Here is a 26866-nt window from a genome sequence, read left to right as displayed (position 1 = left end):
ACAGAAATAACAATTGGCCACAGGGTACCAAACCCCAAATAATACACCTACAACATAACCCTTATACCTATGACTCAGGGAATATCATGGAAGAGAGGGTGGAAAGGTTGTAAGAGTCAAAGGACCAGAAACCTGTGAATTACATAAGACAGTGAAGCTGTACCCATGAAATCTCAACAATACTGTCACCCAAACAAGACCTGCATAGTGACACCAGTTGACATGTCCACACGGACTGGAGAAATATCACAGGTCACCCATAGATGAAGAACTTCAAGCAATTAGTAGCTGCTAGGAGAGGAAGAATCAGTGTTCTCCAGAGACAAGGCCCGACAGGTTATTTAATCCCAGCTGGTCAGCCCTAAACACATATACATACAAGTACTAAATAAAGTCAGCAAGTTGTATCTTTTGAGGGGGGATCTTTTTTTTTATTTTTATAGACATGCAAGATTTTACACCAATAGTCAGTTAAATAGTACAAATTTACATTCAGGAGGAATTAAAAAAAAAACAAAAAGCAAGAAAAACCTCAAATAAAAAAAACTACTTCTTCCTGTGACCCACAATCCCAACATGTTACAGTGCAGGGGAAAAGGAAGCTTTGAAGTCGTGCAGAGAGAGGAAGAAGCTATTCAGTTGGACAGGTTAAACGCAGCACAGATAAAAGAACTTACAGAGAAATCGGAAAAGTTTGCCCTCCAAGCTGACGTTAACAGGATGCTGAAACTTATCACCAACTCTCTGTATAAAAATAAAGAGGTTTTCCTGAGAGAACTGACCTCAAATGCTTCTGATGCTTCAGACAAGACAAGGCTCCTCTCACTAACTGATTAGAATGCAGGTGCTGGAAATGAAGGGTTAACAGTGAAAATTAAGTGCGGCAAAGAGAAAAATCTGCCTCATGTAACAGACACTGGTGTCGGGATGACCAGAGACGAGTTGGTGAAAAACCTTGGTACCGTAGCCAAATCTGGAACAAACAAGTTTTTAAACAAAATGGCAGAGGCACAAGAAGATGGTCAGTCAACTTCTGAACTGATGGGCCAGTTTGGTGTTGGTTTTCATCCTGCCTTCCTTGTAGCAGATAAGGTCATTGTCACATCAAAGCACAACAATGATACCCAGCACATCCGGGAATCAGACTCCAGTGAATTCTCTGTGAGTGCTGACCCAAGAGGAAACACGGTGGGTCATGAGACAATGATTACTCTGGTCTTAAAAGAAGAAGCATCTGATTAGCTTGAATTGGATACAATTAAAAACCTAATCAGGAAGTATTCTCAGTTCATCAACTTTCCCATCTACCTGTGGAGTAGCAAGACTGAGACTGTTGAGGAGCCCATGGAAGAAGAAGAAGCAGCAAAAGAAGAGAAGGAAGAATCTGATGATGAAGCTGCAGTAGAAGAGGAGGAAAAAAAAGAAACCAAAAAACTAAGAAATTTGAAAAAACTGTGTGAGATTGGGATCCTATGAAGGATATCAAACCAATATGGCAGAGACCATCCAAAGAGGTAGAAGAAGATGAACACAAAGCTTTCTATGAATAATTTTCAAAGGAAAGTGATGATCCCATGGCTTAGATCCACTTTACTGCAGAAGAGAAAGTTACCTTCAAGTCAATTTTCTTTGTGCCCACATCTGCCCTTCATGGTCTGTTTGATGAATATGGATCTAAAAAGAGCGATTATAGTAAGCTGTATGTGTGCCAAGTATTCATCGCAGATGACTTCCATGATATGATGCCCAAGTACCTTCATTTTGTCAAAGGTGTGGTGGATTCAAGAAGCTTGCTGATGAGAAATACAGTGATACTTTCTGGAAAGAATTTGGCAGCAATATCAAGCTTGGTCTGACTGACACAGATTGTATCTATTCACATGTGTAACAGCAATGATTAAGAAGAGGTCCATAAATCTGAGGGGGGCACTAAAGGAATTGGAGGGGACATGGGAGGGGTGGGGATGGTATGAGAACAATACAACTGCAAGAAGACTTCCCCCAAACACACACACACACACACACACACACACACACACACACACACCTCTGAGAGGTATACCAAAATGACAAATTGAAATCAGGTGGTTGGAAAGAGAAAGGAAGGCCTAAGAAATGCTAACTGTGTCATCAATCACAGAGGGGAAGAAAGAAGAAAAAGTGTAAAGGAGTGAGTGCTGAAGAGGCCATGTAAAGTTATAATTAGAGGAATTACGATGAGCACAGGATGCAAGTTCTCTTATATATTGGGGAGAATGGATGCAAATAAAGTTGATGACATGAGCAGAGGACTTTCAAAACAAAGAAGGAAGGGTGGACATGGGATTGCATGCCTTATATCCCAGCATCCGGGAGACAGAGGTAGACAGAACTCTGTGAGTTCGAGTCCTGCCGGGACCACATAGTGAAGTCCTGTCTCAAACAAACAAACAAGTAAACAAAACCTCAAAACAAAGAAGCAAAATCTATCACAAAGTGACATTTCAGAACAAGAACAAATGGTGTCACAAGTGGCTCTTTGCTCTGTGAGAAAGATTCTCAGCCCACAAAGTAAAGTCACCCTGAACTCTGTAGATGCATAAGATTCTGCTGCCCAGAGGAGCTGAGTGTACATGGCCATTGCAAGGCCCACCAGATTGGTGAAAGAAAAGGGGTGGGAGACTACACACTCACCACCTAATATGATAGAATTCAGAAAAGCAGCATGATGGAGACAAAGAAAGGGACATTTTTATTGTTTTTACCATCTCTCTTTACCTTTTTATCTATCTATCTATCTATCTATCTATCTATCTATCTATCTATCTATCTATCTATGTCATGTAGCCCATATTGCCCTCAAACTTACTAGATAGCCCAGGTTGGCCTTGAATCTCTGATCCTTCTGCTCTTACCCCCCGAGTACTGGGATTTCAGGCATGTGCCACTGTACCTGGCTATAAGGTGTAAGGATGAGGCTTCCAGGGATGTTGTAAGAATTTGGAGTCCTGCGCTTCGCTGAATCACCATGGTAATGCAGGATTCAAGGGCTGAGGATTCAAGGATAGTCAGCAACAGCAAGAACAGGAGACAGCTACTGCTCAGGCCTGGATACACCAAGGGAACAGGAAGAAAAAGCCTGACATGTTTGGGTTATACAACTAAATAGTTCAGACTATACTGAGACACATGGATTATAATAATTCTAGCACTGGGGAGGCAGAGACAGGTGGATCCCTGGAGTTCACAGCCATCAAGATGAGCCTGCTTAAAAAAAATGAGATGGAGAGTATGATATCTGAGAAATCTGTCATCAGCCTCTGGCCTCCGTGTGCATTTGCACATGCATGTACACGGTCACACATGAATGCACACACATATATACCACGTTGGCAATAGATCATTTCTTTTCCTTGTAATTTTACATAAAACATTTATTAAAAATTGATCACACTGTAGGTCACAAAGAATCCCCAATATCTTTTTTAAAACCACAAAGGAACTTCCATACATTTTTTAAAAAACACAAAGGAGCCTTGGGATGAGAGCTGAGAGTCTATAGCATGAAAATATTGTGTATACATGGATAACTTTGTCAAAGAATTTTAAAAAGCTTAAAAAGACACAAAACGTCAACTTTTCTTTAAAAATTGAGATTATAATATATTACATCATTACCCCACTCTCCTTCCTCTTTCTAAACTTCCCTTGCTCTCTTTCATATTCATGGTCTCTTCTTTGTTTTAGGAACCAGATATAATATATTGCTATAATATACTGAAGAGAGAAGTAAATGAAATAAAAATCAAAAGACCTTTTCTATCTGCAAGTTTTTGAATGACTGCATGTGTACTGCTATGGTGATAGAGAAAGCGATCTAAATTTTAAGAATTTTCAAGCCAGGTATGGTAGTGCTGTTAATCCCAGCACTTGGGGAGGTACAGGCAGGGAGATCTCTGCGAGTTTGAGGCCAGCCTGGTCTACAAAGTGGGACCAGGACAACCAACGATACACAGAGAAACCCTGTTTTGAAAACCCAAAACCAAAAAAAGAAAAAAGAAAAAAAATCAATAAAGCAATGGTAAGAATGTCTATCAAAAAAAGATAGACTAAGTTGAAAAACAGAAAAAGCCATACACTCAAAAAGATCATCCAATTTATGCTCATACAAAAAGCGAGCAAAACAAAAGCTGAATCTGGCATCTTAGCTCAAAATGTTAGAAATTAAACAAGAGTAAGAGATCAGTGAGGGTAGAAGGAGGCACTGATAAATTAGAGCTAGTCTCAGGCATAGGGGTGCTCTGCATGCCTATGGGCAAAGAAGGCACTCTGCTCTGTGCCCAGCACAAGCTTAAAGAAAAAGAAGCAAGTTAGGAAACTGGAAAGTTGCATGAGGTTTCTTTATGGGATGCAGAAGAATCTATGTCGGAGGTGCAAAGCAAGTCTAAGACCAGGGTGTCACCGGTTTCCATCCCTTCCAGACTCAAAAAGGCTTGCACTCTCTGAGGCATCAAAATGAGTGAGAGAGAGAAAGAGAGAGAGAGAGAGAGAGAGGAAAAGAGCAGCTATGAAATCTTTCATTGAGGCAGGTATAATATGCACAAGCTGGCAGAAACTGGACACAAATATTAAAAGAACAAAAGTGAAGCTTAACTGTGTTATGCATATTGATGTAAAAGTCAATATGAAATATTAGCAATTGTGTGCATCAAACCATTAAAAATGATGAACAACGCAAATAAGGTTTTATTTCAGAAATTTAAACTTGATGAAATTACACGAGGATCTAATAAATAAACAACTATGTTTAAGAAAAATCATATTATTATTTCAGATACTATGACAAAAATGTACTTGCTAATATTCAACAATACTTGATATTTTTAAAGGCTTAAAACAATAAAATCCATGAAGATTTCTTCAAAATTTATACAAAAAAAAAAAAAAAGGCAAGACCAAGTTAGAAGTGGGGAAGTGGGCAAAGAAGTTCATGTGGGAAATACAAGACCTCAGTTTGACTCAGTTGAGAAATCCCAAACCACACCTATCTTATGGTGCCATTTTTCACCCACCAAAACAGAATAAAAAATGCAAAAGTTTGATGAACCTCCAGGAACTGCACAAATAGGGCCTCACGGATGTGCTGATGGGGACTATGGACTGGTATAACTCTTGTGAAGGGCAAGTCAGCACCACCTATCAAAACTACAGATGCACAAAAGCTTTGACCTGTCAAGTATGCATAGGGGAGTTTATTATGTTCTCATTCAAGGGAAGTGATAGTTCTGCACATTTGCTCATCAGTGTTGCCGGTGAGAACCAGACTGATAAACCAGACAAACACCCAACCCAAGGAACTGGTTACATAGACTCTGGGATATCCATGAAGACACCAGGAAGCTATAAGGACCATTGACAGCGGGAAGTTTCTGTACATGGATATCAAAAATGCATATATGCGTATGTCACAAAAACCATATGCACGTAAGTGTGTATGTTAAGCTTCTTTGTGCACAAGGAGAGAATATACATTTCATTTTAGGTTTCAAGCAGTTTTCTGTGATCTCGAGAATTAAAGCACTTAAATGTTGTCCTCACCTTATTTTACCCATTTCCACAAGGGTGTAGCCTGCTGTGAGCACACAGCCTGTTGTGAACGTACAACCCATACTTCAGTCACACTTGACAACCTTGCAGTCCCTGGTCATCTTTGTAAAGATGGCATCCCTGCCTAAAACAGCAACCAGCAGTGGCCTGCCTTGAGAGGTACTCATTCTACAGCAGGACCCCATTGCCAGCATGCCTCAACCCTAGAGAGAGAACAGTTATCTCCTTGTGTGGAGTCTCTCCCAGGCACCCTTCTCTGTCAGATGGAACCAGAGTTCTTGACTCAGATAAAATCAGTCTCTAAGTAGATCCTGAGAAACCCAAAAGCAACAGTTACATATGCCCAGACTGTGTACATAATAAGTATGGCCTAAGTGCTGTGTGTGTGTGTGTGTGTGTGTGTGTGTGTGTGTGTGTGTAACCTAAATGTCCACCAATAGTGGGCGAATCAAATGTAGTTTATATATGCAATACAATACATTCCTTAAACAGGAGTCTGCCCTGACATGTACTAGAACATGAATGCGACTTGACTGCAAATGAAATAGGCCATATGGAAAAGCACAAATGTCATATGATGCCACTGATACATGCTACTAAGAGCATTTGAATTCAGAGAGACAGGAAACAGAAAGGTGCCGGGCCCATGCCCGTCATCCCTTTATTTGACAAGCTGAGGTAGGAGGATTGTGAGCATTTTGTCAGCCTGAGTTGCATAGTGAGACATCTCCCCAAACAAAGAAACAAAAGAATGGTGACCGCGAAGGGTGGTAGATGGAAGGAGGAGTCACTCTCCAATTAGTAAGGAATTTCAACCAGAGATGATGGAAGGTTCTAGAGATGGAGAGTGATAATCATGCCACGGAAATGGTTACTTAGAGATGACTTCAGTGGTATATTCTATGTCGTGTCTATTTTAGCACAATAACTACATGTCCTTAATGGAAGCACTCTACAGGTTTGTTGTGTATCAGTGTTTATCCCCAAAATCACTTATGCATCCTAAATCTGAGAGTGCTAAATGTCTTACATTGCTTGCCTGATCATCAACCAAAATCAATTCTACCTTTAGGAGGCTTTCCTGTGGGACTTCATGAAAAGTTCTAGAGAAATGGTTCCAAGGATCTTGGTAAGCATATACTTGTTGGTAAATACTGAAGACCCATTAGGAGCTATAGAAAGGGATGTAGAAAGTACAGCATATCATAGTCACTCTTTTCTCGCTTCAAAGAGCTTGCTGAGTACCGCTGAATCTGTAGACCCAAGATACCATGAAGACCATTCCCCTTCATGCCCTTCCATCCTGTAGGGTCCCTGTCTCTGGTCCCTTCTTTTTTCTACCGCCTTGCAGTCATTTTCTCCTAGAATGCTGTATTCATCATTTCTTGTTACTATGACAAAACACCTGAGAAGAACTTAAATAAGAAAGCTCTGTTTGGATTCAGTAGTGCATCATGGTTCTAGCACTGTATGGAAAAAGGAACTTCTTTACTTCAGTATGGACAGAAGGGGGAGAGGGGAGAGGGATGGGAGAATATGCCAGAAATGATTATCTCCAAGGAGATTCCCTTAGTGAATTCCTTTCTCCAACTGGTTCCCTCCTCCTAGAATTCTCAGAATCTCCCTGTGTGGTCAGTTTTCTGTCCCTGTGACACAAGCTAGCATCATCTGAGAAAGAGGAAGCTCAATTGAGAAAATGTCTCCGTCAGTTTGTCACGTGAAGGGGGTACTTTCTTTACCAATGACTAGGCACTTTACCCCCTAGGCAGGTAATCCTGGATTTAAAACAAGAACAAAGACAGGCTGAGAGACCCATGGAGAGCAAGCCAGAAGCAGCCTTCTTCCATGGCCTCTACTTTAGTTCCTGCCTTGAGTTCTTGCCCCCGACATCATGATGGACTATAAGGTGTAAGATGAAACAAACTTTTTTCCTCCCCCAAGCTATTTTTGGTCAGTTTTTTTATCACAGCAATAGAAAGCAAACGAAGACACTCCCCAGATAGCACGCGAGCCTTTTAGGGGTACACGTTGTATCCAGACCATAAAAGATACTTTCTGTCTGTAAAATGTTCCATGGTAGAGGACCAATTCTCTTGTGTAAATAAAGTAGAAAAGGCAAAATGCATTGTCTGGATGGACCAACACATCTTTGAATTTTATTTTATGGTTATTGGTGGTGTGGAAAAGTGCTGCAGATTTTTAAATGTTGGTCTGGCATACAGAAATCTCAGTGAAGTCTCTTCTTAGTTCTAATAGTATATGTTGACTTATTTGGCTATTCTGTATATACAATCATATCAGTGCACATAATTCCTGTTGTATCTTGCCCCTCTATCCTTACAAGGACTCTCTGTGTTATGTCATAACATTGGCCACAGCCTTTTAAACAAACTTCAGAGATAAGTATCAGAAGGGATTTTGTTTTATTATAGTGAACTAAGAGATCTTGTTCAAAATACAATAAACAAAATTACTAGATGATACAAGAGAAAATATTTGCAATACTTAAAACAAGCTCCTACTGTTTCCAGAATGCATAAGGAATTTCTGCATAACCACACGGAGGGAATGTCAATCCGGTAGAGAAAAAAAATGGCCAAGAGTATTATTAGCAAGCTATAGATGAGATAGTTCTAAAGCCAGCAAGCACATTGATGAGATACTTAAAACAAGAGCAGAGAAAAATAAATCAACACAATAATGAGGTATCATTTATACACATTGGACTAGCTGAACGAGAGAACAGGATGATGTCAAATGTCATAACTCAGTGCTATGGGCCTGTGACCGGTAGAGCAACCCAGCAGAATACTGGATAGCTTGATCTACTTTTAATGTAGGCATCTGCTTACAGGGCATGTGTCCTCTGGATTCCTATACTCTGCTGGAAAGAGACATGCTCTCAAAAGATTAATTAGAGTGTTCACAGGTTGAGGGGTGAAAGCTACTGAGTTACCCACCAGTGGGTAGGTGGACAAACGAAATATAATGGATACAAGCCACGGAACACTCCCCCCAACACACTCACACACCAGGAATCAATTAGAAGAGACAAGCTAGAGATGCACAGGCCAACGTGCATGGGCTTTTGAAACAGCGCCAAGTGAGAAAAAATTCAAACAAGACGATGCTGTCTCAACCAATAGCATTTCCATAAAATTAAGTTTCATGCATACAAATCAAGATTATATACATATTTGCAAGAACCCAGTGGAACACGAAACTCAAGTATGTGTTAACATATCAAAATGGTTGTTGATTGGCACAGGATGTGGGGATAAAGTGACTGAATAAATAACACAGGCAGATTCTTGTACAGAGCAACAGTGTCAATCCCTCATCACGAAGAGCAAGACTCCTGTTTTGAACAAAGTCTTAAAAAAAAAAAACTAAGTTGAGTCAAGCTGGTGCCTCAGGGGAAGTGAATGGGGTGGGCTTCTTACTCATTGAAAGCAGCATAGCAAATATGGCCAGTTTCTAATCAGAAAGTGGTTGCTTACTCCTGTAATATCCAGGCCACTATTGTACCTGTGGCTTGGCCTTGCCAAGCCAGTCGTGATTGCAGCTTGCAGAGTTTCCAAAGACTGCCGAACGCTTTTCTTTCCTGGCCATGTACATAGAACTTCTCAGCACAATAAAAGTTAGCTAGATGGAGTGCCAGCTTGGCTTCTCCATGTCCTGTGACTCAAGTATGTGGCATCTTCAGCAATAGGGTCTTACCATCAAGTTCTGGAGCTAGGGCAATATCCTGTAATGTTTGGGAAGGAGAGTCTATGGGATCCCACTGACCAACAGCTCAGAAAGAGCTCACCCATGCAGCCCTGCACCCATGAGCATACAGAAGGACTCAGAGGATTTAAAAATTGAGCACATATATCTGTGAGGGGAAAGTCATTGCGAGGCGGGCATACAGGAAGAACTGTTTGAATACAATGATGAATTCAGGGATGGGGTGAATTTTTAACAAAATATATTGTGTGCATGTATAGAAATTTCAAGCAGTAAAAAAAAAAACAATTTAAAGTATGCAGCTTACTTGCTCCTGTTTAGAATAGATCACAGGGAAAAGAAGGAGAGGCATTTCTTGCACGCTGAGGAAGAGGGTCAGTAGGTACAGGGCCCAGCGAAAATGAAAGAAAATATATGTGCCAGGTAAGAGAACAGGGTGGGCAGCCTGGGTAGCTAATGAGACACAGGGTACAATACACTAGCAAGAACAGTGAATGGTGGAGGGATGGGGCCAGGGCACATAGGAAAAAGGACACAAGGGGTGCCTGTTGCAGGGAGGGAGAGGGGTAGAGACTTATATAGTATTTTTAAAGAAAGCGGGTTTTTTTAGAATTTTTTTCTGGAGTTTGGAGTTTTTCTTTGTTTTATACACACACACACACACACACACACACACACACACACACACACACTAAAAGTAAAAAAAGGATATTCTCATATATTCTCCCAAAAATTAGCACTGAGCACAGTCTACATTCTGGCATAAAAGGGAAGTCTGGGGAAGGAGACTGTGTTTGCCTACCTCTCACCTTCCAAAGTCAGTGGGTAAACAAGACGGGAGGACAAGGTCACCAAAAAGGGAAACAGTTCCTCCGGTCCTCTCCACATCCTCTGCCTCCCTCTTGCAGTTCTGAGGACAGAGAGGGAGAGGACTCAGAGAAGGATGCTCAGGCCTCTCCTGTGTCCAGGCCACTCATCCTCTGCTGCCCGTGTTACCTGAGGGGATGAGTGAAGGAACAGAGCTGGGGACAAGAGCCCAAACCTGTGTTCTTTACATGAAGAAACCATTATTCCCTCAGCCGTGGTTTCTGTTTCCATAGTTTCAACCATGGCCTGAAAACATTAAATGGAAAACTATACAAACTGACAGTTTACATGTTCTCACTGTATGTACTCAGCATTCTGAGTACTGTGATGAAATGCTATGACAATCCTGCCTTGCCTCGTCCTTGAAATGGATTGTATCCAGAGTATCCAGACTGTATATGCTACCCACCTGGTAGCCAGTGTATCATTGATCAAAGAGGCTGTCATGGTATATCAGTGTCATGCCAGCTACTTTTCCTGTCGCTGTGTCAAAATACCCATGAGGACAACTTGAAAAGAGAAAGTATCCAATTCCGTGTGGTTCCTGAGGGCTCTGCCCAGGGTCACTTAGCTCTGAGCCCTTGGTTGAAACATCATACTAGTGAGATTGTGAGACAGAAGAGATTCTTTGGCTCAAGGAAGACAGGAAGCAGAGAGCAAGGAAGGGACTGGAGACGACATGGGTAGCCTTCAACGGCGTTTCCTCTGCAACTCACATCTGCATCCGCCACGCTCTCTGAAGTCCCAACACGACTGTGTCGTCCTGAGACCAAGCGGTCAACGCGATCTCATTCAACTACCAACCGTCTACCCCAAAGCGTAAGTTTATGCTCTCCCAAACCAAATACAGAAAAAGAGAGCCTCAGAATGTTTGCTTTATGCAATCAGGGTGGGTGGAGAAAGACCACATCTGCATACTTTTCGCCACAGCATATTGTTTGATTATTACTTCTTATTGTTGAAGTATGCCCGATTGAACTTCGTGCTAAGTATGTCTATGAAAAAAATAAAAAAAGAAAACAGTGTGCCTCGTTCAGTGCTATCTGCAGTTCCTGGTATGCAGTGGAGCTATGGGAATGTATCCCCAACAAGTTAGGAGAGAACCGCAGTCCCTCTTTATAGAATCCCTGATTTACAGAAGACAAATAATGGTTCTAGAAAGTTGTGTGGGGCCTGGAGAGACAGCTCAGTGGGCTTGGTTTCCAGCATCCAATACCAGTCAGTTCACAAGCATCTGTAACTCAGCTCCAGGGGCTCTGGTGTCATCTTCTGGCCTCTATGGGCACTGTATGCATATGGCACACACACACATAGACAGACAGATAGATAGATAAATAGATAGATAGATAGATAGATGCACACATATAAAATACTAATAAATAATTAAATAAACATCCTGTGAAGGCAGGACATGGTGGGGTACACCTTTAATCCCAACACTTGGGAGGCAGATATGGGCAAATCTCTGTGAGTTTGAGGTGAGCCTAGTGTACATCATGAGCTAAGAGCAACCAAGTATACATAGAGAGACCCTATCTCGAAATATAAGTAAATAATAAAGTTCATGAGGTACGCAACAACACACTTAGATTTTCTTCTCTGTTTTTTTTTTTTGTTTGTTTGTTGGTTGGTTGGTTGGTTGGTTGGTTGGTTGGTTGGTTGGTTTGGGTTAGCATCTCATTTGGCTTAGAATTAGAAATGTACCTCATGTCATCTCATACATCCCAAAGCCCAGGGTCACAAGCTTGGCAATGAAGGTATTGATGCTGATATATAAAACAAAGCACAGGGGGAAAAAACCCTACCATCTCTATTAATGTTTGTCTAAGAAACTCAAGTATCAAGACTCAAGAATGCCGGCTATGGTTGTGATAGGTAAGTTCTCCGGAGAGCTGGCCCATGTGTGCTCACCAATCACACCTATCATCTGGAGCTTTCCAGATGAACATTCCAAGCCTTGGCAAACTAGAAATCAGGAGCTGTGGACAAGAGCAATCACCTTGAACGTATAAGATGGCTCAGAGAGGGTTGAGTGGGTGCCAGGTGTTCTGTTGGAGTCTGGCTGGTTGTGAATTCAGAGGAAGGCCAAGCTGTGCACCACAGAAGCATGGAGTGACCAATGTTGTAGTTTAGGGCAGCTCTTCTTGCTCATTAGTGCCCAGAAGTATCCACAGGGAATTAAATAGAAACTTCAAGATGTAGGTGCCTAAAGCCAAGAGTCTAGACACTTCGCTTGAGCTATAACTCGGGACTGGAAGCTTGGCTTTGGCTGTTTTCTCCTATGTGACACCTTGCAAGGGGGTGGCTGTGGTGTGGTCTGTAAGACAGAACCCACACACTTAGCGAGCAATATGGGGATTCTGCCCCCAGAATGGTATATTCTAACCAGCACGCTTAAGAATAAGTCACCAGTTTGCATGGGGGTTGAAATGTAGATCCCTTCATAAGAATGTAGGACATTCATGCAAAAGCTTGGAAAGCAACCCAAATGCCAGCCCACTCACAAGCTCTGGGTGGAAGGAACATCTATTTTAAATATCAGAGTCCCTGGGTGTCATCCTTGAGTAGCAGCTAACAAGCAAGTTCTTCCTGGATTCTGCAGTGGGACGAGGTGGTCATCTCCAGCCTTCTGCAGGACTTCACTTGGTCAACCCCTAAAATGCCACTGGGTCATCACTTCAGGTCACTGTGGAGGAAGCTGAACGACGGGCATCTTGTTCTCTAGATAAATAAGTAATTAAACTGACTCTGCAAACTTGTCACAATGTGTTTTCACCAAAGCAACTGGCAGTTGAGACACTGAGGTGGCTTTGAAGAATCCATGTTCCTAAAGCTATCCCTCTGGGTCCATCCTATAACCTTAGCTTCCCCACAGGTAACCCACAGACTCTGTGTGCAGAGATCCTAGATATTAAATCTACCCTGCAAACTGCAATTCAGAAAGTAGCATGACCCAAGATGAGTGGCCTGAGAAAAAGAGAGGAGACCTGCAAAATGAAAACAAAACAAAACAAAACAATCACACCCAAGGCTTGGTTTCTGTTCCCGAGGAAATAAACTTAACATGTGCCCGGGCATCAAATCAGAGAAAACCGTCAGCTGTCCATGAGTCAGTTCTGTGGCTCTGAAAAGTCTGTGCTGGAGTCGTATCCAGTTTCAGACATGAAAGACAAGCGGGTCTAAGGCAGATGTTTCATGGAGTTTGAAGTACTGAGAGTTTAGGATCCAGCACTTCAGCTTTATCGATCACCTCTCGGAGAGTTCAAGGCCCTTTTGTGAGCGTGCTTATGCGAGACTTCCCATTGTCTGTAGGTCGGTACTGTCATTTTCACAGGAAGAAATGAATGGCCCTGAAAGCCCCTGAAGATTGGACAGCTCCCACGCACTCCGGGGTTGCTTTTAAATCCCGGAGATGACGGCTGGATAAGAGATCTTGCTGCTCTTTCAGAGGACCCGCATTCAGTCCCCAGCACTGAAACCCATGCAACTTCAGATCCGGGGGAGGGATCCAACGCCCTCTTCTGGCCTCTGCTGGCACTGCATGCACAGAGTGCCCAGATATACAGGCAGGCAAACACCTATGCACATAAAATATAAATAAACAAATGTTTTTATAAAATAGATGGCCTTTTTTTGATTGTTCAGGGATGAGGAGCAAATGTGTGGTTGCAAATGGCAGCTACATATGGGGAAGCGCTACCTTGGGCCTGCGGAGTCATGGGAAACTAGAAGGTTCCAACGGCAGGGGCCAGCGTCGCTGTGTAAGGATGTGTGTCTTCAGTGCCATCAGATGATATGACTTTTAAAGAGCTTAGAAAGATCCAATGATTTAGAGGTGATGACCACTGAATTCAAATGTGGGCATTTTATTATTTTAAAAATCCATTGTGAGTCAGAAAATAAAACCAAAACACATCTGTGAGCCAGACCCTGACAAGGCAGCTGGTTTGAAACCAGAGTGTCACAACTGATCGCAATTTTTCTCTCTGTTTAAGGAAGAGGAAAACAGGCTCGTATTTAAAAACCACAAATGCCCACAGCCACATCTGCCTGCTGGGAGGAGCACCGTTCACTGTATCTCAAATATTCAATAGTTTCTAAGAACGCACTGTGATGAATCTATCTGTAGTATGAAATTCCTCTGTCTCTATCCTGGGACACACTCAGAAATCCATGCGCTACACTTAAAGCTACTCTGACATTGTTCTTGTTGGCAGTGATAAACACTATGACCAAGAGCAGCTGTGGAAGAAAAGGTTTACTGAGTTCACAGTCCATCTCTGAGGGAAATCAAGGCAGGAGCTGAAGCAGAGGCCATGGAAGAGTGCTGCTTACTGGCTTGCTCCCCATGGCTTGCTCAACTTGATTTTCACACACCTCAGGCCTACCTGCCCAGGGATGGGACCACCCACAGTGCATTGAGCCCTCCCTCCCACATCAACCGGTAATCAAGAAAATGCTTCATGGACATGCCACAGGCCAATCTGATGTCGGTAATTCCTCACTTGTGGCTCCCTCTTCTCAGGTGTCTCTAGCTTATGTAACATTTATTGTGTTACGTTACTTTTCTTGTTCTAATAACAAAATACACGACAGAAGCAACTTAAAGCAGGAAGGGTCATTTTGCATCACTGTTTGAGGGGATACGGTTGATAAAAGTGGGAAGGTGTGACAGCTGGGCGGTGCCACTCAAATTGCTTTACAAGTGTGTTTCTTACAACTTGGTGGACTAGGAAACAGAGAAATAAGGCCAGGACCAGAGACATATAGAACCTTAAATGTCAGTTCCAGCCTCCTATTTCCTTAAGTCAGGTCCCATGTCCCAGTGGCTCTACAGCCTGTGCCAAAGCACCACAAGCTAGGTATCAAGTGTTCAAACACGTGAGCCTGTGATGGCAAGGTGCTTGTGCCCTGGGAGTATTAGGTTTAGGCAGATTAGTGCAGGGCTTGGTAACCAAATTTGTATTCCAGAATATGGAAGCCTTCCTGTTCTAAAGCGCTCACTGTCTGGGCTGAGAAGCCACCATATTAGAGATGCATGGCCATTTCCTGGCTATGGAACAGAGCCTGGGGCTGTGGGTTGGTCTTCATTGCTTCCATGGGCCTGTCAGAGACCTCCTCGTGTGCCCACTCCTGACAGCGTCAAAGACAAACAGGGGTAGATAAACACGCCTTCACAACCTTTCTCAGAGTGGTCTCTGTGTCAGGGAGCTAATATGTTTGTCTAACAGGTGGTCCAACAGGACAATCCTCTATGGCTACTCTCACAAATAGCTCCTTCTGCTTCAGATAGTGGAAGGCTTCTTACACATGCTTTCTTCCATCTGTCACCGACATACCGTGTGGACGAGGCAGGCACTTGAATTCAGACTTAAAGGAAAAAAAAAAAAAGACTTCTCATAGCATTGTGTATGAGGTTTAAATCAGAGAAAGACTTGGTAGCAAGACGCAAGTATCTAGAAATTGAAGAGGCCATGAAGCAATCAGTCTAACAGTACTAGTGTGGCCTGGCCAGAGATTTGGTTGTTCCTTGTCCCTCAGAAAACCCCCTCTTCCTGTTCGATGGAGGAGGTTCGAGCTACTCATCTTGAAACTCAGAGAGAGGTGACTTTTCCCTACAGCTCTTTGGCTATAATTAATGTATGAATTGCTGGCATTGTTTTTTCCTTTTTAAAAAAATGTAAAATTACAGAGGGGGAGTTATGTGCCCACCCAGCGGTCTAACTGGCGTCATCTAACATTCCCAGATCAGTTTATTTGGTTAAAGTGATGTGAACTGTAACCCTGAATAATTTATCAAACTATTGAACCACTTGTAAAATAATTGAAGCTGGAGCCTAGCTTTTTTTTTTTTTTTTTTTTTTTGGCACAACAGATTTAAAATGGAGAGAGATGTGTTAGGAAGACCACCCCCATCTCTAGAAATAGAAGGGGCTGAGGAAGCTGACAGTCTTTATCACAGCACACATCCTCATAAAGCCCTTCCAACTAGCCCTTGTCTTTAGCAATTACTTGATAACATCTCACTCCTCCCCAACTGATCTCTACCACCCAGGAAGACAGCTGAAATGGAGAAGGAAGACGGGCGCTGCTCAAATGAGATGATCTCCGAGTCTGAAAAGATGAGAGAACAAGCAGCGTCCTTCATCCAGTGACCCACTTCATTAGCAACCTCTAAACTAAAGATCTTGGCAGAGAAGATCAGCTCCATCAGTACAGGATAAACAGGTGTAGGCTGCACCCAGTGAGGGAACATCTGGACGTGGGTACATCTCTGACATTCCTGTGTACATCTGGACCCATGTAAGAGGAGCTATGATTAGACAAGAAATTCAGCAATTAGCATTCAAGGCGAGAATAAGTCTCAACCATGTTCAAAGGATGTCAGCCAAGGAGCATAAATTCCCCCTGATCTTAGACTTTTATTATGCAAGCATTTTGATATATCATAGTATCAGCATGTAGAGAATACAGAGAAACAAAAAAATAAAAAGAAAATAAAATCACAGTCCCAGGAGAAACACTTCCCAACATTGATCTTAGTGAGGATGCTTTGAGGATATGGCAAGAAAAGCATAGACAAGTGAGGTCTCATCAGACTGAAAAACTTCTGTTCAGCTAGGAAAGCAATCCTCAGAGGGGAAGTCAGCCTCTGCAGTGGAGAATATGTTTGCAAACCTTAGATCTGATAAGGAGGCAATATCCAAAACACATAGAGAACTTGATAGCAAATAAATAAATAACCCAATTAAAATGGAGTAAAAAAAGAGGAATGGACATCCTTCAAAAGGAAGGCATAGAATGACCCTCAGGGCCATAGAAAGACGCTCAGCATCACCAGTCATCAGGAAAATGCAAATCAGAACCACAACGAAAGGCTGGAGGGATGGCCCAGTGGTTAAGAGCACTGTCAACTCTTGCATTGGACCTGGGTCTGATTCCCAGCACCCAAGTCTGCTACAGTGTTCATTATCATAGCAAAGTACAACAGATGGATAGATAGATGGATGTGTGGATAGAAGAAAGGGTGGATGGATAAATGTGGAACACACACACACACACACACACACACACACTCACTGGCATCTGACTCTTTCTTTAAACAAGATGAAAACCCTGACACTTGCAACAACATGAATGACTCCGGAAGACATCAGGGGAATGAGGCCAGGCACAGAAAGGAAAATCTTACATGATCTAATTTAGAATGGAGAGATTAACAACAGATGCATAGAAGTAGAGAACAGAATGGCAGTTGAGAGGAGCTGAGGTACTAGGAGTACTCATCAAAGGGTAAAAACAATTCAATTCAACGAGATGCCTAAATTATAAAGATCTGATACCAGGATGGCCATAGTTAAATACTTGGCACTATATCCCTAAAATCTGCTAAAAACAGAAAGAGTACTGTAATTGTTATCACACATTCACCTAGAGACAACAGTCCTATGTGTAAGGTGACAGCTAGGATACCTTTAATCTCATCATGCAGGAAGCAGACCTCAGTGGATCTCCGTGAGTTTGAGACCAGCCTGATGCACATAGCAAGTTCTAGACAGCCAGGGATACATAGTGAGACCAAGAAAAGAAAAGATAAATGAAAGTAAGAGAAACTTTGTTTGGAAGAAGAAAGTTTCAGTGGGTGTGGGAGGGGTATGAAAAGATAATGGGGTGAGTATGCTCAAAGTACATAACATATTATTATACTGTAATAACGTCTATAATGCATATGATCATATAGAACATATAATATAATCTCAACAGCCAGAAATTCTATATTATTGCATTAGTATGAGAAATTATTTATGGCATGGAGAGGCCCAATCTTATAATCTACATTTTCAGTTAGCAAAATGTTTGTTAGTGCAGGTAACAACGTATGTTTTGAAGGTTTGTGTCTGTCACATCGTGTGTAAGATCGTTCTGGGTGGCTGTGCAAAGTCTCATGAACTCATTATTTAAAAAAAAAAACACTTAATTCTGACCTTCATGCATATAAGCAGTAATGCAAACATGAAGAAAAAGATGTAATTGTAAAGACCAGGTACTCCAGATGTGCAATGCTGTAGCTTTGAACCTTCTCCAACCTACAGGAAATAAAATATCCTATTCAGCTTCTCTATTTCATAAATGAGAGAATAAATGAGCTAAGAGAATTTAAGTGACCAACCAGTGAGTTCGTTCTGGGAAAAGGGCTGGACTCATATCTGTGCTTTGCTAGAGGGGAGACTCCTAATTTCCCCCAACTTACCCTGCTAAGTTCGGAGATTTGCAGCTCACAGGATAGCTACAAGATAGCCACCCGGCCCAACCAGAACCAAGAGGAGGATTACATTAATGTTCTGCCAGATGGCCTGGCCTTCCTAGCGAAGCACCTTCTCACAAGTACCTGGCAGAGTGAGCAGGGCGCCTTGGGAGAAACACCAATGGAAACACTCAGAAAGGCAATGGAAGAAACACTCAGAAAGGCAATGGAAGAGACCCCCATTGTCCTCTGCTAAGGTCCCGTTGTGTGAGACCACAAACTATCAGCCATCTGGAGCTCGGATTACAATATAAAACTTAGGGATTCTGCCTGTGTGCCATGCTTACTAAATCAAGGTTTCAGAAGTCATCTTTGATCTCTGAGAGTGTCTGCTGGGGGCAGGTGGTGGAGGAGGAAGGCAGGAAGCCATATATGGAAATGCATTCAACTGAAGCAGGATGCAGCCTGAGAGTTCTGCTTCTGATTAGGAGCCCTTGCTTCCCTCGCTGTGGCTGTCCTCCACCTTGTGGAAGACTTCTGCCCTGCCCTGTTTTAGTTCAGGGAGACACACCTTGTTACAACCAGAATGCAATGTGCCTGCCCAAAGAAAGCTGTGACTTGTGGCCAAAAAGGAATGCAGGCTGCTTCGCCTGAAGTGGCCTTTCCCCTCTTTTTTTTTCTTTTGTTTCTTTTTGTCACCCAGAACAAGTGTGATGTACTAGCATAAACTGTTAAAAGCAGTTTTAGGTAAAGGAAGAAGAGGGAAAAGTGGAGGGGTTCCCCCCTCCCCAACAAAAGCCAACCTCAATTTATGTCAAAGAGGTTTAAAAGACCTTGGGATTAAAGCAATAAACTTGGTGCTGTCAAAGCTAAAACGCGCTAACAATTTAGCGCCAAACGCATGTTGTTCAATATCATTTCATATTATATTATGTCACAAAGAGCTGACGGTTCTGTATCACCCTGACAGGGTTGATTTACTCTGAAGAATTCATCGACATTTTGCAACAGTCAAAGCTGACTTCATTTTGTTTGGATGGACGGTGGGAAATGTCTCACCCTTCCAGTTCGGATATACATCTGAAAACCGATCCCCAGTGAAGGGGAAGATGCCGAGACTCAGCCCACGGCTCTGTCAAGTGAGGCCTTTGAAGGCAGCTACAGACTTCTCAGTGGCTCTACTTGGCAAGGTATTTAGAACAGAGATTTTAATAAAAGTCAACAGAGCTTAAATTAGACCATGTATTTGGCATCCACTGAAGTGCCCAAATCCTGAGCCTATTCCTCAGAAGAATAAAGTCACACAGAAGGGTGATCCCTTGTTTACCTGTCAGTCATCTACAGACTCCCTCAGGTGTTTGCCGCCTTATTGTGCCCTGCATGTGTGACTCTCTTCAGCCCACTTTCTGTCTCACAGAGCTGATGCATAGCAGCACCATGATTCACCTTTGGATGTCAAAGGTAAACAGACCTTGGCTGTACAGGACTCAGGTCTGGGAGGCAGTTTTTTCTTAGAAAAAACTGCAGAGGGAGAACTGGTTCTGAACTTGTGTAGCCTGTGCTTCGAAGAGCTGGATGAAAAATCGGGCTGTTTTTAGTGTGCAGTAAACAACCCTCCACACACCCCCCCCCCCCGTATAACGTGGCTCATAGAAATGTGCATTGCATGTGAAATATGTGTTACCTTTAATTTCTTCTATCTGAACCATTATGCAACCGTTCTTGGTTATTTGTGGAAGGTAATCTTACAAGCAACAGGTTGATTTTTCAGTCAACCTTTTAAAACTTTTTGTTTGCTTCATTTTTACATTTTGAGACAGGGTCTCTCTACACAGCCCAGGTTGACTTGACCTTAAACTTGGGATCCTGTTTTGGGCTTTCTAAGTGCTTAAAATTATAGGCAAGGGTCACTATGCTCTGTCCATTTCTTTTTCTTTTCACCTCTATGGATATTTTCAAAGATTGTGTGTGTGTGTGTGTGTGTGTATAATATGTATGTATGTATGTATGTATGTATGTATGTATGGTATGATTTTACTTACAAAATAAACTCCCAAAATAGCAAAATTTTAAAAAGAGGAACTTAAAGCCACAGTAAATATCTTTGTAAATCATGGTCCTCTTATTTAAACTAGAACCAGCAATCTCTAGTATTGTGGGGTTCTAATCACTTTCCTTGGAGTATGGTTTAAAGGATGATTGGCTCTCTCACCAAAAGGAATAAGTACAATAATCTAATCTATTGATGTCACTTCTCAACACCTTCCCAGGGTTCCATCTTGGATGTCATTGGGTCATTATCATTGACTGTGATTGACAAGCTAGTAGGAGGTAAGCAAATCTCCATCCAAGGATGCTGAAATGGGATTGGTGCTGAGTAGACTCTAGATGACAGAATCCAAAGGTTCCAGAAGAAAGAGAAGTATGTATGTGTGTGTGTGTGTGAGAGAGAGAGAGAGAGAGAGAGAGAGAGAGAGAGAGAGAGACTAAGATATATGCACAGAGAGGGAAACTGATGCACAGAGGGAGAGACAGAGAGAGACCGAGACACACACACAGAGGATGCTTTTGCAGCTTAGAAAGAAGACCCTTCTCGTGCCTCCTTTTCCCCTCCATAAGCCTCAGATGCAGCCCCTCACCATCCATTTCCTGACACACCTTGGTGTCATCTGATTCCCACGAGGGCTGGCCCACAGAAGCACTCTGTCAAGACCATTCTCAAATCAGGACTCTTTCCAAACCATAAGGAAACAAAAAAATTTTCAGTGAAGGCAAGACACTGGGGTACCTGAAAGTGCCACGTCCCAGCCCCTCCTGTACAACTGCCACCTGCCTCGAGGGTCCATGTGGAACCTGTTAACAGGATATGTGGATATTGACGGACTAGACACATTCTGCCTCCTTAGTTCTAGGGTGGGGTGGGTCAAAGGAGTGGTTAGCCTCACAGTGCCCCATCTTGGAAAAGAATTAGACTGGTCCCCAGGTGTGATATGAGGGAGTGGTCCACAGACACATTCATTTTCAGGGTTGGGGTGAACGATGCAGGGTGGCTGGAGGGCTTGCTGGACAGCAAAGCTTTGGAGGACTCTCATATACAAGACTGAGAAGATGAGCTACAGGGTAAGGCAATGGAAGAGTCTAGATTCCCTGGCTGATCCTCATGTATCCCTTCAAGAAAGCAGGACCGTTGCTAGCCCTGTCACTCTAGCTGCTCCACAGGCTAAGGCACAAGTCTGTGTCCTGCCTGAACAACTCATGGAACCCCTGACTCAAAATGAAAATGGAGCTGGGGGTGTGGCTCAGTGGTAGAGCCCCTGCCTAGAATCCCCCAGTGAGGGTCTGAGGGTGTGGCTATGGTGTCACCATGTCTTAAAACAAAAGCAAACCTGAAAAGCAGAACACCCCAATTCTGTCAGTTTCACTGAAGGAACTGATTGACAGCCACTTAGAAAAAGCTGCAGCGTGGGACCCACTGACTATGTGCTCCAAACCCAGCAGAGATTCTGCAAAGCCAAGTGATGAAACGAAGGTCCCCTCTGGCCAGCAGGGGCCAGATGAATGGATTCCCTGTGCTGTGCAGACTGTGATCTTCTGAGCTAACGGCACACTGAGAGGGCTTGTTCCAAAAGAGTGTTCTTTTTGATCCCATTCCATGGGACCTGTACCCCATTTTCTCTGTAATTTGAAAGTCACAGCATTTGTGAAGTTCCATTCAAAGTCTTTACTAACTTTGCTGGACAAAACCACCCTGCAACCTATTAGGAAACCATAAATCTTTTGTCCTCTGCATAGTGCACAAAGGCGTGTGTGGTTTTTTGCTGTAGATGCTTTGAAACAGCTCAAGAAGCAGTTCAGACTGAACTCAAACTCTCATCCTCTTTTCTCAGGCCCAGGAGTGCTGAAGTTTTCACCACCAACCCTAGCTTAAGCATGGCTTCCTAACAGGTCAATCGAAGCATAAGATGGCGTCCATAGTTCTTAGATATCGTCACGTTGGATCTAACAGGAAATCAGGGCTGGAAGGAGTCTCTTGTGATTAGAGTCAGACATGTGATCTGATGATAGCCAAAGAGTCGCAAGCAGATTGTGAGAGGATGGGAGACAGGATCAGAGCTTCTTGTTTTTTCCGTTGACTGTCCTGGAGGGAAGGTGGATACACAGATGTTGCTGCAGCCATTTTGTGAACAGAGCTCTGAGAGAGGCAGAGCTTAGCCTGAGAATTGAATCTGAGCTCAGCCAGAGGTCACTGTGTCTCAAAACAAGCACACCTTGTAGCCACTGGCTGCCGAATGCCTTTCTAAGCTCTCATGGGTTGCCAGCTCAGAAAGTACCCTGCTGAAAGCATTCTTTCGCTACTACCCTGCCTCCCCTCTGGACCTGTGACTTCACAACACCTCATGCTGCCTCAGAGAAAAGCAACATCCCCAGGCCTGAGCACCTCTCCCTGTTCCCTCCTTTCAGCATGTTGGGAGAATTGAATCGGCCCATGTTTTGTGACATCTTTAACATGGGTCTCCCCTGCCTCTTCCTTCCTCCAAGTCTTACCTCTGTTCCCAGGGAAGAAAATCTGTCAGCCCCAAGCCAACTCTATCCGTAAGTGTCCCTTGAGACACTAAGAAGAAGAGCTTCTTTGGCTAAGAAGAAGCTTGGGGGTGCTATCCTAAAGTCCTGTGTCTGTGATGTCATGACCCTACTCCCAAGGCTGTAAACCAAGCTTTTATTCCTCTAGCAACACCCGCTGACAAGGGTCCCATCTCCTGCTGGAGGTGTTCCAACCACTTAATGAAGTTTTACAATTGCCACTCTTACGGACTTGTGTCTCCACTCCTGAATGGGTTACCACAGTAATTAGACTCCCCAAAATTTTGACTGACGGCATCAGAACGATCCTTAAGTTAAATTGATAGTCACCAACGTTCACTGTGGAGCAATGGCATCCAGCCGCAGATCAAAATTTCATAGCCAGCACATGCATCACTACCCTCTTTCTTCTCCACTGCACACAGAACAAATAGATGCTCTGTGGCTCATAGGCAGCGCACATGCCACACGCCAATTGCATGTAGCACTGGTCACACCTCCTCTCTCAGGCTCCACTGTCAAGGCACGAACCATGCATTCCAGGAGCTGAGCTGGGTGCCTGGCTTGCTCAAGCAGGGAAGAGCCTGGGGTGAATTTGGTTGCTCCCACCCTACCACCAGCTAGGAGTTAATTCATCAACTCCACAATTCTTTCAGTCAGTAGGACATGACACATGGAGAGCATACACCGCCTGTGATTGCCTGCTCTGTCCTGCTGAGAGGGATGGGGGAGCTGGTCCCAGCACACAGAGCTGCAGGCCCTGAAGCTGAGACTCACAAGAGGTCAGAGCAAGGAGAGCATAAGCATGGTCTCTTAGAGTCACAGCTGCAGGGTCTGAACACAACAGTGTTTGCTGAAACGGAACAAGGAACGCAATCCTGTAAGCTGCAGGGGCCCTCACTTCTCATGCCCACGGGGAGCAAGAAGACCCCACAGGTTCAGGGGCCCTGCTACCCATCCTTCTCCTGGCATCCTCGGGCCTCTCTACTGCCATGCAACCACTTCCAAGCCCTCTTCTTTGTGTGTAGTGCCATGCGACTACCTCCAAGCCCACTCCCACTAGCCCACCTGCTTCTGGAACACTCACCAGGGGGCCACCTCATCGCCTCCTTTCCTAACCCTTGCCTCTCATGCAAGTTTATTTCTTCCTTATTGTGCCTAGAAGGGTGAGTGCAGTGTTAAAGAGAAGTGGGCTGGCCATCAGGGACAGTGTCCCACCTCTGTGACCATTTTTTAGCCATCTTAATTCATCCTCGGTGAACTGCCAGTATTGCCTCATGACAGGAGCACAATGGTGCAAAAATATTTGCTTTCAACATCTCTTGTACTGAGCTCCATAAATCCATACACCTTGTCACCTAAACTTTCTGCCCCTGGGGTCACTGTTGGCTAGTTTTTCAGAGGACGTGTTCCCTGAAGTTTGGTGTGTCACCTTGCTTCCTTGCTTTCAGGCACTTTTGCTCCATCATGAGATAAGCTTCTTTACAATGAGGTTGTTTACAATAAGGAATCGGGATAGGGATGATCAGATCTGGTGTCCTTTTTGTGTCCAAGTTTAGACACATATTTATTCACATACATGCAGTCATGCACCGCATAATATCCCAGTCAAACATAGGCTTCATGTATGACTGGTGTCTCACAGACTTGTAAGAGAACTGGAAACATACTGACATCATCACCACCTTCATGTCGTGGTTCACACACTCTGGATGTGTCTGTGGTGAGGCTGGCATCCACAGACCTGCTCTGCTGCTAGTCACATGAGAATAGAGCACGTACAGATGTGGCCCATTTGAACATACATGCACACATAGGCACATATATGTATACACATACGTTTAAGTACACAAACACACATGAACATACATGCCATTACCACATGCATGAACACAGATGCATGTAACCACATGCACATACATGTACATCCATTTACACATATGAACATCCAAACATATATAGTTATATACATACATACACACACACACACACACACACACACACACACACACAGGCGCACACACAGTCCATGGCTGGTCTTTACATCACCCACTGTATCCATATAAAAGAGACTTATTTGTTTTTATCCTGAGAAGTCCCTCAGGTAGGATTACCCACAATGCCAGTGGTGATAGAGATCTGCTCAGGTGGGTCTCTTGGTGTCCCCGCCAGACAGACAGATATGAAAGAGAAGGCTTCGCTAGCTCTCTTGCTTGGAAAGCCACTTGCTCTGAAGACACACCCCTTCTGTTCTCTACCTCTTACACCAACACACAGGATACAAGGCACGGCAAGCGCAAGTTCAGAACAGGACGAAGAGGATGCTTTCTAAAACAGAAGGAGCAGGCGGAGGGGCTCAAAGCTTCGTACACTGTATGGTGGCACTGCAGTTGTGAGAACCGCGGGGCTGACTGGGAGACTTGTTGACAAAGCAGCTAGCAGTTACAGACCACTTTCCTGCTCTGTAACTCAGGTACTCTGAGTATGGGTGGCATCGTCTAGTAAACAGATCCCTGCACTGTGTACAAGGTGGAATCATTGGCTCTTCTGTAGCAATACCATTTAGTGACTGACCATTTTTTCTCTCTTTTTCACCTGAGGCAGGGTCTCTAGCTAGGAAGCCCAGACTGACCTCAACGGATCCACCCCAGGGACTCCCAAAGGCTCTTCCAGGACTTTTGCCCCAGTCTGTGGCTTCAGTAGTCAGCCCTGCAAGCCAATTTAATTCATGTTGCTTTATAATTATAGATGCACACACCAACAGGCACAGTACCAACACGCTGTCATAGTGTGTTGTTTTTCTCTTTTAGGCAGTGTACCTTCACTGGAAAGGTGAAACCCAAGATGAGTGGGAGCTGAGAAGAAAGGGCACAGATTGAGCTTTTGTGTCACTAAGTTCCTGATGCCTTTGAACCATTGACATAAAGATGAAAACTAGACGGGAACGCTTGGTCTGGTGTTCCACGAAAAGTGTCTGTAGGAGATTAGTATATGAGAGTTACAGATATAAAAATGATGGCTAGAACACGAATGTGTGACTCACCGTACAACATGGTGACTCTACCTAATAACAATTCCTGGTGTGTCTGGAAATTTTGAGAGCAAATTTTAAATGTTCTCACTCAAAACGCAACTGTGTGAGGAAACGTGTGTTAATTAGCTTGATTTCACTTTCCCTAATGTATGCCTAACTTTATACCCACAGTTACAAGTTGTGTTTGTTTAAGTAGCTATAATGGGTGTCAGAGAGGTGCCTCGGAGGTTAAAAGCACTGGCTGCTCTTCCAGAGAACACAGTGACTCCAGAGAACCCACATGGCGACTCAGAGCCATCTATAACCACTGACCTGGGGGACCTGACTGCTTTTTCTGCTCTCTAAGACGGGAGCAGTCAGAACATACATGTGGGCAAAACATCCATACACATAAAATACAACTAAATAAGTCTTTAAAATAATTATAATAATTAAATTTAAAATTAAGGGGAAAAGGTAAAAAATAAAAAAATAAAATCAAAGGGAATTCCACAAAAGAAGTGAGAAGAGATGATATCACATTGAATAACTCTAGGTGAATAAAAGAGAATGATCCCGGAGTGGTGGAAAAAGAAACAGGAGTATGGGACAGCCAGAATGCATGATAAGCCATGGCTCCTATGAGGAGACAAAGCTCATCATTCTAGAGCCACTAATGGTCAAGGGAGCAAAGAATTTTGCTCTGTTTTGAATGCAGTTTGACCTCTGTGTGCAGGAATCTTGGTCTTCAGTCTCGTAGAATCTTTAAGAGCTGGAGTCAGGCAGGAGGTCCTTAGGCATTGCTATCATGCCTTAAAAAGGATTAAACCGTTTCTGTGGAGACC

At 43.4% G+C, this 26866-nt stretch overlaps 1 pseudogene; it reads left to right on the top strand.

Moving 5' to 3' along the window:
- The first annotated feature begins 576 nt into the window (after positions 1-576).
- On the top strand, positions 577-1888 carry LOC110539942 (endoplasmin-like; annotated as a pseudogene).
- The last annotated feature ends 24978 nt before the right edge of the window (positions 1889-26866 follow it).

This window comes from Meriones unguiculatus, chromosome 14 (genome assembly GCF_030254825.1).
Source record: "Meriones unguiculatus strain TT.TT164.6M chromosome 14, Bangor_MerUng_6.1, whole genome shotgun sequence".
Lineage (NCBI taxonomy): Eukaryota > Metazoa > Chordata > Mammalia > Rodentia > Muridae > Meriones > Meriones unguiculatus.
Note: the sequence above shows the minus strand (reverse complement) of the source record. Positions and strands in the feature narration are given on the sequence as shown.